This window comes from Notamacropus eugenii, chromosome 5 (assembly GCF_028372415.1).
Source record: "Notamacropus eugenii isolate mMacEug1 chromosome 5, mMacEug1.pri_v2, whole genome shotgun sequence".
NCBI classification, from domain to species: Eukaryota; Metazoa; Chordata; class Mammalia; order Diprotodontia; family Macropodidae; genus Notamacropus; species Notamacropus eugenii.
The window spans coordinates 338,437,303-338,449,433 of record NC_092876.1 but is presented as its reverse complement, the minus strand read 5'-3'; positions in this window follow the sequence as shown (position 1 = coordinate 338,449,433).

Below are 12,131 nucleotides of genomic sequence, written 5' to 3'. Positions count from 1 at the left end.
TAAAATGAAGGAGACTTCAACTTCTTTTTGGGTATCACAGTAGCTTATTGTCCATGAAGATTAACACTAAAATGGAAATATTAGGTCTTCCACTGAACTGAATCTGTTTCTTTCCCCTCCCAAGAGCTCATAAGATTTTGTATAACTTCTAAGGTTCCACCATGATACACCCAACCCTAGGAAGCCTTTCTCTTTAATTCAACAGCAAGGTATCCTATAATAGCTACTTACAACTAACTCACTTCAGTCAAAATTTTATAAGCACCTGTACACTAACTCATAATCATCAAATGGGGATCGTTACTTTGACTCATGGTCCTTTTTGACCAAGCGAGTCCACAGTGGTGGTCTTCACCACATCAGCACTTGGTTCTTCTTTGTTTTTTTTTTTTTTTTTGCATATTCCGAAGTTTCCTGTAGCTTGAAACACTAATGATACAATTTATTCACTCATATATAAACTATGTCAGTTTTTCAAATGAATAATTGTTATTTCACTCTAACCAATGACAACCTAATTAATCACACAAACTTAATGTCTCTGTATCATTAGACCACTGTTCCCTCATCATTTCCACCCTAACATGTATCACGTGGCATAGGGTTTGATCCCTCTATAACTGTGAGAAAGGTTAGATAACTGGTTAGATTTAGTAAACTGGGGAGCTATCCAGTTCAAAATGGATAAATTTCTTTTTATGTACCTTTGAGTATCTGTAATCCCATATCACCATTTCCATAATTACTCTCTTTTTGTGAATACATTCTAGAAGTATACTTAGTCTTTTGGAAGTGTGTGGCAAAGTAGAGAAGGAAAAATGAGATTGGGTGCTGGGGACATGGTATCCACATTCAGTTGCAAAAACAATAAAAGTGGGTCAGGTTACTGGGGATTGGGCTGTGGGTAGAATATTTAGCTGTAGGCTGCTCAGTGATTAAATGACCAGATCTCTCAGATAGTTGAACCAGAGATTAAAATATTAAAGGCTTTTAGAGTTTATTCAGAACTCCTAGAGTAGATTTTTCCTCTTTGGATTAATCCATTTGGGTCTGTTTCCCAGGAAATGACAAACATATGTTTGTCAAGACAGATGAGTGTATAACCCTAGTGCCTCAAAGAGAAGGAGGAATACTTAATGGGATTTGAGGTTCTGTAGGTCATAATGTAAACTAGAATTAAGACCACAAGATTGAGCTTCATGACGGATGGGTGGGCAGAGAGGAATAAATGAGTTAGCTGATTTTATTAATAGTTTTTGTAAATTCTAAATAGCAGAGGTAAACAAACCATGTGACTCAGGACAATTGTACCCTTAGGTTAATGGAGTCACTGGTGGAATATATTCAGGTAGTTCAGAGCACAGGGAAGATATGGATTCCAAAGTGTATTGAGGGCAGGATTTGGCATAGACCAAGAGGTCACATCTCCTGAGCTACCCAGTAGAAGAAGAGAGAGTGTGATCTGAAAAGAATTGTCCTACCTAGATTACTTTTTAAATTTAATTAATTTATTTTTATTACATTTTAAATTCTGAACCATTTCCCTCTCCCTGCCTTTCTACCCTACACTACAGAAGGCCACCATTTGATACAGATTTATAAATGTATGTAAAACCATACTTTGTTTACCAGTTCTTTCTCTGGAGGTGGATAACATCTTCCTTTATAGGTCCTTTATGGTTGATTTGAGTGTTTAGAGTACTCAGAACAACTTGGTTTTCACAATTCTTCTTTGAATAATATTGCTGTTGCTGTGCACAACATTGTCTCGGTTCTGCTCACTTTACTTTTCATTATATCATGCAAGTCTTTCCATGTTTGTCTAAAATCAGTCCAGTTCATCATTTCTTACAGTACAGTAGTATTCCGTCATAATCATATACCACAATTTGTTTAGCTAGCCATTCCCCAATTGATAGGCATCTTCTCAATTTCCAGTTCTTTGCCACCATAAAGAGATCTGCTATGACCATTTTAGAACATAGAGGTTCTTTTCCCTTTTCCCTGATCCCCTTAGGAAACAGACCTAATAGGGTTATTGCTGGGTCAAAGGGTATGCATAGTTTTATAACTCTTTGGGCATAGTTCCAGATTGCTCTCCAAAAATCATTAGATCAGTTCTCAGTTCTGCCAACAGTATGTTAATGTCCAATTTTTTCCACATCCCTTCCAATATTTGTTATTTTCACCTTCTATAATTTTAGTCAATCTCATAGGTGTGAGATGATATCTCAAAGTTGTTTTAATTTGCATTTCTCTAATCAGTAATGATTTAGAGCTTTTCTCATATGACTATATATAGTATTGTATTTCTTCATAAAAAAACTGCCTGTTTATATCCTTTGACCACTTATCAGTTGGGGAAAGACTAGATTCTACCTAGATTCCTCAGGGGAGAGGGTACAGAAAACGATTACCACTTCCTTTTATTTTGACTTTCTATTAAACCTCCAAACCTTCCAAGATAGCAACAACTGCTGGTTATGGACAAATGAATGAATGCATGTGTGAATTTAAAAAAAAAGTTATTAAATATTTACCATGTACCAAGCACCACACAAAATGTTGGAAATACAAATAGCAAAGTGATACCTTTCCTGCCTCAAAAAGCTTATATCCTGATGGAGGAAACAACACATAAGTGGTGTGGTGGCCAGAGAGATTTGTCTTGGTTTAGGAAGTCACAGGAATGATCACAGGAACATTGACTGACATCAGAGTACAGGTGCAACCTAAGAAGATAATGTATAGGGAGAAATAAAAATTCACAAAAGATACTCTCCAAGAGGTGAGTGAATAATAAAAGTCATTGTCCCAGATGTCTATATTCAAATGTCAGACTTCTGGCTATGGAGTGAAGAAACTGGGTTCAAATCTTAGAGATGGCAGTCCAGAGGGCAATTGCTCTGTACATTGGCTTGGGCCAGTAGGGAGCCACGGTGGTCACCTTAGGGAGGATGTTGGGGCCCTAGAGCCAAGTGTGTCTCTGGAAGGAGGTCTATAAAATCACAGATGAATACAAAGGATATGGTGAATTTTTGTGAATCTTCTCAGAAAGACTGAAGTGTAAAATGAGCTGTCTCTCTATCATACCACCAGTGAGAACATGAGTAACCCTTCTAAGGCCTCAGTTTGTTTATCTGTAAAAGTAAAGAATTGAACTATATGATTTGTAAGGCAACTTCCAGATAGAAACTGATGATGCTATAATTCTAAATGCACAAAGTAAGAGTAATAAATAAGGTAAATCAGTAATCTCAATAAAAGGACTTAAGTCCAACCTCAAAGATGCAACTGGGAACTGGTAGAATGAATCTTGTGTCCAGAATATGGCTTTGAAATGACATGTCCTATGAACATTTTAGATCATATAACAGGTTCTTTCTTTTTTTCCTAATCATCTTTGGAAATAGACCTAGTAGTGGTATTGCCAGGTCAAAGGGTATAGATAATGTAATACACTATCTACATACAGAGAAAGAACTGATAAATAGAAGTTTGTATAGAATAATTTTACACATACACACACATTTGTGTCCAATGCTAGCCATCTCTAGGGTGGGGGAGGAAGAAACAGAGAAATTTATTTGATTATATATATGTAATAGCAAGTTGCACATAATAGATTTGCAGTTTCATGTGCAGTCATCTTTTTTTATGAAAATGTTTGCTTTATTCCATAAATTAAAATAAAATAAATGTGGGCAAAAACAGGAAATGCCATGCCTAATTCAAAAGGTACCAATGAGATAATACAGGCAGTAGAATAACATTATTTTTTTTTCTTTTTTCCTTTTGTGTATCAAGAGCATAAACTTATAGGGAAATTCAGGGACAGGGTCAGTAGGATAGGAGAGTATATGAGTAAGGATCAAGGGAGGGAGAAACAGAAATGATGTTTTTGTAGGCAAAGACGGTCTGGCTGTAAGAAAGCAATTATTCAAGAATTTGGGAAACAATTTACCAATCTGGCTCAGAAGCACTATTGTAGTGATGGTGGATGTTAACTATTGAAACCTTTACTGGAACTTTCTTTGCGATGAAAGCAAAGCAATGGATAATTCCTTTACTTTCCTTAATGACAATTTCACTCAATTCAATTCAACAAACACCAAGTGCCAATTATGTGAAGGAAACAATGAGAGGAACAGCCAGTTCAAGAACAGATTCCTATCCAAAAAGAGGAACTAATTGTGGAAGTAGATATGATGGGAACCTTGAGAGGAAGTGACTCTTGCATTTCAGAGTTCATGACCAAAAAGGAGAGAGAAGTCAAGCATAGTGTACACATATTTAGATTTTGAGGAGAGATTTCAAGTCAGTAAGTATTCAACAAGTATTAACTATGTATCAGGCACTGTGCTAAGTAAGGGGAAAATAAGTAGAAAGAAATATAGTTTCTGGCTCCGATGAGCTTACTTTTTAATGGGGAAAGAAAACATAGAAGAAAGCTGAAAATTGAGGATGGTGGTTAGGACTGGGGAGAAGTAGTGAAAAATCTGAAGCTCTGGGATGAATTCTTGGCTGGCCTGGGCACTTTCTTTAAAATTGAGGTTTTGAGAGGAATCAACCAACCAAAAGAAGGAGGCAAAGGAGGCAAGATCACATACTTCCAGTGTGAAAAGGCCCCAGGGCAGAGAACTTCTCAGGTGGGGAGGCTACTATAGCATTGTAGAGAAAGTTCAGAGAATCAAGAATGGAGCTAGGAAAGAAAAAAAAGAGATAAGGGACAGATTTGTTAGTATCTCACAGCCTACAATTATTCAAGGGAAGTTGGCACAGGAGAGTTGGAAAGCTCTTATTAATAACAATAAAAATATTAATAATAGCTAACACATATGTTGTACTCTAAAGTATGAAAGGGCTTTACATATATTATCTCACTTGATCCTCCCTGTGTGGTAGATGCTATTACCTCAGTTTTACAGATGAGGAAACAGACTAAGAGAGATTAAGTGACCTTCCCAGAGTCATACAGATAGTGTACAAAGCAGGATTTGAATTCAAGTCTTCTTTACTCTAGGGACAGTACTGGACCTGGAGTCAGGACAACTTATCTTCCTGATTTCAAATCTGGCCTCAGACAATTCCTAGCTGTGTGACCTGGGCAAGTCACTTAACCCTGTTTGCCTCAGTATCCTCATCTGTAAAATGAGCTGGAAAAGGAATGGAAAATCACTCTATTTGCCAAGAAAATCCCAAATAAGGTCATAAAGAGTCATACACCTCTGAAACAATTGAACAGCAACTTCTTTACTCCAAGTTCCTCATTCTATCCACCATGCCATACCACCAAGCTTCCTTGAAAGATGATATAAAGAATGAATCTGATGAGAAAGAAAGCGATTCTGTTGAGGAATAAATTGAGAGTTGCCTGAAGAAACTGCCATGAATACACAGGGACTTAACTGACAAATATATATATACACACACATATATATACACATATATATACATATATATATATACACATATATATATACATATATATATTTCAAATTTATTTATTCATTTTCAATTTTGAACATTTACTTCCATAAGTTTTAACTGTTCTCCGCACTTCTACCCTCCCTCCCTCAGGCGGCATGCAATCTTATATGGAGTCTACATATACATTCTTATTAAACACATTTTTACATTAGTCATGTTGCATAGAAGAATTAAAACAAATGGGACAAAACATGAGTAAAACCAAACAAAACCAAACATAACAAAAGATAAAATAGTCTGCTACATTCTGCATTCTGACTCCATAGTTCTTTCTCTGGATGTGGATGGCATTTTGCATCATAAATCCTTTGGAAATGTTTCAGGTCTTTGCCTTGCTGTGGAGGATAAAGTCTATCAGAAACAGTCCTCTCACGTTGTGGCTGTTACTGTACATAATGTTCTCCTGGTTCTGCTCTCTTCACTTAGCATCAGTTCATATAACTCTATCCAGGTATTTCTAAAGTCCACCTGTTCATCATTTCTTATAGCACAATAGTACTCCATTACATTCATATACCACAAAAGAGCTATTATAAATATTTTTGTACATATGGGTCCTTTTCCCATTTTTATGATCTCTTTGGGATATAAACCTGGAAGCGAACTTGCTGGGTCAAAGGGCATACACATTTTTTATAGTCCTTTGGGTATATATATATATATATATATATATATATATATATAGTACAAAAGAAAATGATCTACTTCATTCTACATTCGAATTCCATAGTTCTTTCTCTGAATGTGGAAAGCATTTTACTTTAAGAGTCCATTGGGAATTTTTTAAGTCCTTGTATTGCAATGAAGTACTAAGTCTACCAGAAAAATTCTTCACACACTGTACTTGTTGCTATGTACAAAGTTCTCCTGGTTCTGCTTCTTTCACTCAGTAGCAGTTCATATAAGTCCTTCCAGGCCTCTTTGAAGTCTTCTTGTTCATCATTTCTTATAGCACAATAGTATTCCATTACATTCATATACCACAGTTGGTTCAGTCATTCCCCAGTTGATGTGCATTCCCTTGTTTTCCAGTTCGTGGCCACCACAAAGATAGCTGCAAAAAATATTTTTGTACATGTGGGACCCTTTCCCATTTCTATGATCTTTTTGGGGTACAGTGCCAGAAGCGATATAGCTGGGTCAAAGGGTACGCACATTTTTGGAACCCTTTAGACATAGTTCCAAATTGCTCTCCAGAATGGTTGGATCAACTCACAGTTCCACCAACAATGGATTAGTATTCCAACTCTCCCACATCTTCTCCAACATTTATCATCTTCCTGTTTTATCATGTTAGCTAATCTGATAGGTGTGATATGGTACTTTAGAGTTGTTTGAATTTGTATATCTCTAATCAATAGTGATTTAGAGCATTTTTTCATATGACTATAGATAGCTTTAATTTCTTCCTCTGAAAACTGCCTGTTCATATCCTTTGACCATTTATCAATTGGAGAATAATTTGTATTCTTGTACATTTGACTCAGTTCTCTATATATTTTAGAAATGAGGCCTTTATCACAGACACTCATTGCAAAAATTCTTTCCTAGTTTTCTGCTTCCCTCCTAATCTTGGTTGCATTGGATTTAGCTATGTCAAAATTATCCATTTTGTGCTTCATAATGTTCTCTATCTCATTTGGTCAAAAATTTCTCCATTCTCCATAAATCTGACAAATATACTATTCCTTGCTCCCCTAATTTGTTTATAGTATCAATCTTTATACCTAGATCATGTATCCATTTGGACTTATTTCTTGTGTATGGTGTCAGGCATTGTCTATGCCCAGTTTCTGCCACACTGTTATCCAGTTTTCCCAGCAATTTTTGTCAAATAGTGAGTTCTTATCCCAGAAGCTGGGGTCTTTGGGTTTGTCAAACAGTAGATTGCTATATTCATTGACTACTGTGACTTGAGTACCTGACCTATTCCACTGGTCTGTCCCTCTGTTTCTTAGCCAGTGCCAAGTGTTTTTGATGATTGAGATCTGGTAGAGCTAGGCCACCTTCCTTACTATGTCTTTTCATTAGTTCCCTTGATATTCTGGACCTTTTGTTTTTCCAGATGAATTTTGATATTATTTTTTCTAGCTCTAGAAAATAATTATCTAGTAATTTGATTGGTATGGTACTGAATAAGTAAGTTAATTTAGGCAGAATTGTCATTTTTATTGTATTTGCTCGGCCTACCTATGAGCAACTAATGTTTTTACACTTACTTAGATCTGACTTTATTTGTGCGAGAAGTGTTTTGTAATTGTGTTCATATAGTCTCTGGGTTTCTTTTAGCAGGTAAACTCCCAAATATTGTATAGTGTCTACCCTAGCTTTAAATGAGATTTCTCTTTCTATCTTTTGTGTTTGGGCTTTGTTAGTAATATATAGAAATGCAGATGATTTATGTGGGTTTATTTTGTAACCTGCAAGTTTGTCAAAGTTGTTTATTATTTCAAGTAGTTTTTTACTTGATTCTCTAGGATTCTCCAAGTATATCATCATATTATCTGCAAATAGTGTTAACTTAGTTTCTTCTTTACCTATTCTAATTCCTTCAATTTCTTTTTCTTCTCTTATTGCTACAGCTAACATTTCTTCTACCATATTGAATAACAGTGGTGATAATGGACATCCTTGACAAGCTTATATTTTTAAAAAATGTATAGAAAATGGAGCCAAGAGCTGGTAATAGTGAAAAAAGTGCAGAATGGTGACATGGTCCTGTAAGAATAAGGTCAGGCATTCTGAAGCTCAGGAAGGTTCAGATTGTGGAAGAATTCTGAAAAAAAAACTTTTAAAAAAATCTATGTTGGGGCATCAAGGCATAGTGAATGGAAAACTTGGCCCTAAAGCCAATGCAGAACCATCACCACCACCACCATCCCTTGTCCATCCCCTTTACAGGATGTTGAAGTGACTTTCTTGGCAAGTACATGGAACACTGGGCTAGGTTTGCTTCTGAGTGTGATCAGCAGGGGCCCTTCTTTCCACTTCATACTGTATGTAATATGTCTTACTTGGTTTCAGTTCCCACATGCAGAGACTTGTTGAACCTTCTTGCAGTCATGAATAACTGAGGGACTGGTATCACTCCTCCCTCTCCATCCTCTCCCCTAATGTCTCCTTACTGTTCCTCAAACTAGATATTCCATCTCCAGACCATGGAAATTTTCACTGACTGAAATATTCTCCTTCATTATCTCTGCCTCTTGGCTTCTTGAAGTCTCAGCTAAAATCTCTCCTCTACAAGAAATCTTTTCTGGGCTCCCTTAATGCTAGGGCCTCCCCTCTGTTGACCATTTCCAATTAATTTTTTTTATGTATGTGTATGTAAGCCTACATTTATACATATATTATGTATCTTGATTGTTGTCTTCATATTATCTCCCTTCTCAGACTGTGAGCTCCTTGAGAGCAAGCATTATATTTTGCATTTGTATCTCCAGCACTTAGTACACTCTACTTGGATGTAGAAACTTAACAAATGTTTACTGACTGACTGACTGATTGAGAAGTCAGAAGGATTCAGACTGTAATGGCACAGAGGTAGTGAAGTCAGAATTACATTTATAAACAAAAAGTTTGAATGGACAATCTCAAACCTGGTGCTTTTGAATGAGGACAATCACTGTGAGTTGCCAGGCAAGAGAGGAATGGCACCAAGATGTATTCTTCCAGCCAGCTGCCACTTGCCCATGAACACATAGGGACTGTGTTCCTTATGTGCTTATTCTTTCTTGATCAAAGGTGGATGAAGACCTGCTATGGAAAAACTGAGGTGACTGGTGGGACTAGGATATCCATCAAGGCCACCAATGGTCTTACAGAGAGAGTCCTAGAGCTGGTAGCAGCAGCAGTCAAGCCCAGTAGAAGACCAATGCAGCAATTAATTAACCTGCTTAACTCAACCCAACAGAGGCTGACCTGTCCATTGAGGCATCATGTCCTAGAACAAACCAGCCTGGCTAAAGAAAGGAGAGTCTATTGTCTTTGCCAATTCCTAAAGTGAACTTGTTGGAGACACTTTGAAGGAAGAAAAGGACTCCCAAGGTCAGAAGTTGCAGAAGTCTCGTTCTCTACATGTGGGTCTCATGAGTATGGTACGTTAAAGTTTAAGTCTACTCTTCCAAATGATCTTCTGTTTGACACATAATAGGAAATCAGTTTGGGGAGATTGTTTTATAGTTACTGTTTTTGCTATTTCTTCTCTTTTATAAAAGCTAATATCAATCAACTAGTTGATTGATATTAAGGAACAGATCAGATAGAGACTCAAAAAGAATTTAGTAAGTATTTACAATGCAGCAAATGAAAAGAGGAAGACCAAAAAATTAACAAAATCAATTAAAACATTGAATAAATTAAAAAATATATGTAGAGTACCACACATGTGGACTTCTCATCTTTGCAAAGGAGAAGGAGTAGGATTATCTTAATTCTCTTCTTTGGGGTCAAGCTTGTTCTTTGTAATTTTTGCAACATTCACTCCCATCCTATTTTTTTTTATTAATTCATTTATTTCTCAGTTACATGTAAAAAAATTTTTAACGTTCATTTGAAAAAAAATTTGAGTCCCAATTTCTCTTTCTTCCTTCTTTTGCATTTCTTTAACGAATAGCAATTTAGAGCATTTTTTTCATATGACAATGGATATCTTTGATTTCTTCCCCTGTAAACTGCCTGTTCATATCCTCTGACCATTTAACAATTGGGGAATAACTCATATTTTTATAAATTTGACTCAGTTCTCTATATATTGGAGAAATGAGACCTTAATTTTTTAAAAAAACAACTTGCTTTTATTGTTTCTTGATGTCTCATGGAGTCATTAGCTTCCATTTCCACTATTTAAGAAATTATTTTCTTCAGTAATATTTTTCTTCAATGAATTTTTGTGCCTCTTTTCCCATTTTACCGATTCTGCTTTTTGAAAGAGTTTTTCTCTACAATGGATTGTTGTGCCTCTTAGACCATTTGACCAATTCTTTTTTTCAAGGCATCATAAGTACTTTTTGTGCCTCTTTTACCAAGCTATTGACTCTAAATTTTTCTTACATTGCTCTCATTTCTTTTCCCAATTTTTTCTCTACAGCTCTTATTTGATATTGAAAATCCTTTCTGAGCTCTTTTTTGTTGGACTTGAATCCAATTCACAATTTTTCCTTTATGACTTTTCTTATAGCTGTTTTGACATTATCTTCTGAGTTTGTGTCTTGATCTTCCCTGTCACCACAGTAACTTTTCATAGTCAAGGTTCTTTTTTGTTGTTGTTTGCTCATTTTTCCAACCTATTTCTTCACTTTTAACTTTGTGTTAAAGTTGAACTGTGTTCCTGTGGTGGAGAGAGCACTCTCCCAAACTTCAGGTTTTTTGTTCTGCTGTTTTCCTAGCTAGTTCTGGGGATCTGTAAGTTTTTGGTGCTTCCAAGATGGTATGATCTAAGGAGAGATGTGGTCACTGTTCTCCCGGTTTGTGCAATGGCCTTTACCAAGAAAGGTATTTTATTTCCCTGTATCCACAAGTGCTAATGTTCCTCTTCACCCTGGGATTGTGACCAAGTCCCCTAGTTTCTTGTAGCCAAAGGGGCTGGTGCTCCTTTCTGCCATGAAAGTGAGATGATGTTGTTTTTTTTAATTTATGGAATAAAACACACATTTCCATAACATAGCATAACAAAAAGATGATTACACACTAAACTACAAATCTATTATATATAACTTGATATTCCTTTTAAATATATAACCAAGCTGTCATGCAAGTTTCCTTTTTTCTTTTTTTCCCCCTCCCTTACTCTGGAGATGACTACAATTAGACTCAAATACTCATACACACACATATAATTCTATATATACTTCTGTTTATCAGTTCTTTCTCTGGATGCAGACAGCATCGTTCTCTATATGTCTTTTATTTTTAATTTGTGTATTTACATAATAAAATGACTTTGGTGCTCAAAGTCGTTCTTAAAAAGATATTACTGTTACTTGATATAATGTTTTCTTGGTTCTGCTCATTGCTTTTCACCATTTCATGTAAATGTGTCCATGTCTTTCCAAGATCATTGAGCTCACCATTTCTGATAGCACTACAGTATTCCATCATAGCTATATGACACAATTTGTTTAGCCATTCCCCAACTGAAGGCATCCCTGTAGTTTCCAGTTCTTTGTCACCACAAAAAGAGCAGCTATAAACATTCTATTCACATTCCAAGTTATAATTACAATTTGTGAATTTTCCTCATCTTATTTTTACTCACCATTTTCTTTCTCAGCCTCTCTTTTTTTAAATTAAATTATTTTATTTGTTTTCAGTGTTCTACATCACTTCCATATATTTTAGATTTTTTTCCCTCCCTCCCCCTCTTTCCCCCCTCCCTCCCCACTCCCTCCCTGAGACAGCACATAGTTTTATATAGGTTCTACACATACATTCCTATTAAATACATTTTCACCTTAGTCATGTTGCATAGAAGAATTAAAATGAATGAGAGAAATCATAGAACAAAACAAAACACAATACAAAAGAAAATGGTCTGCTTCATTCTGCAATCAAATTCCATAATTCTTTCTCTGGATGTGGAAGGCATTTTGCCTCAAGAGCTCATTGGGAATTTTTTTAAGTCCTTGCATTGCAATGAAGTA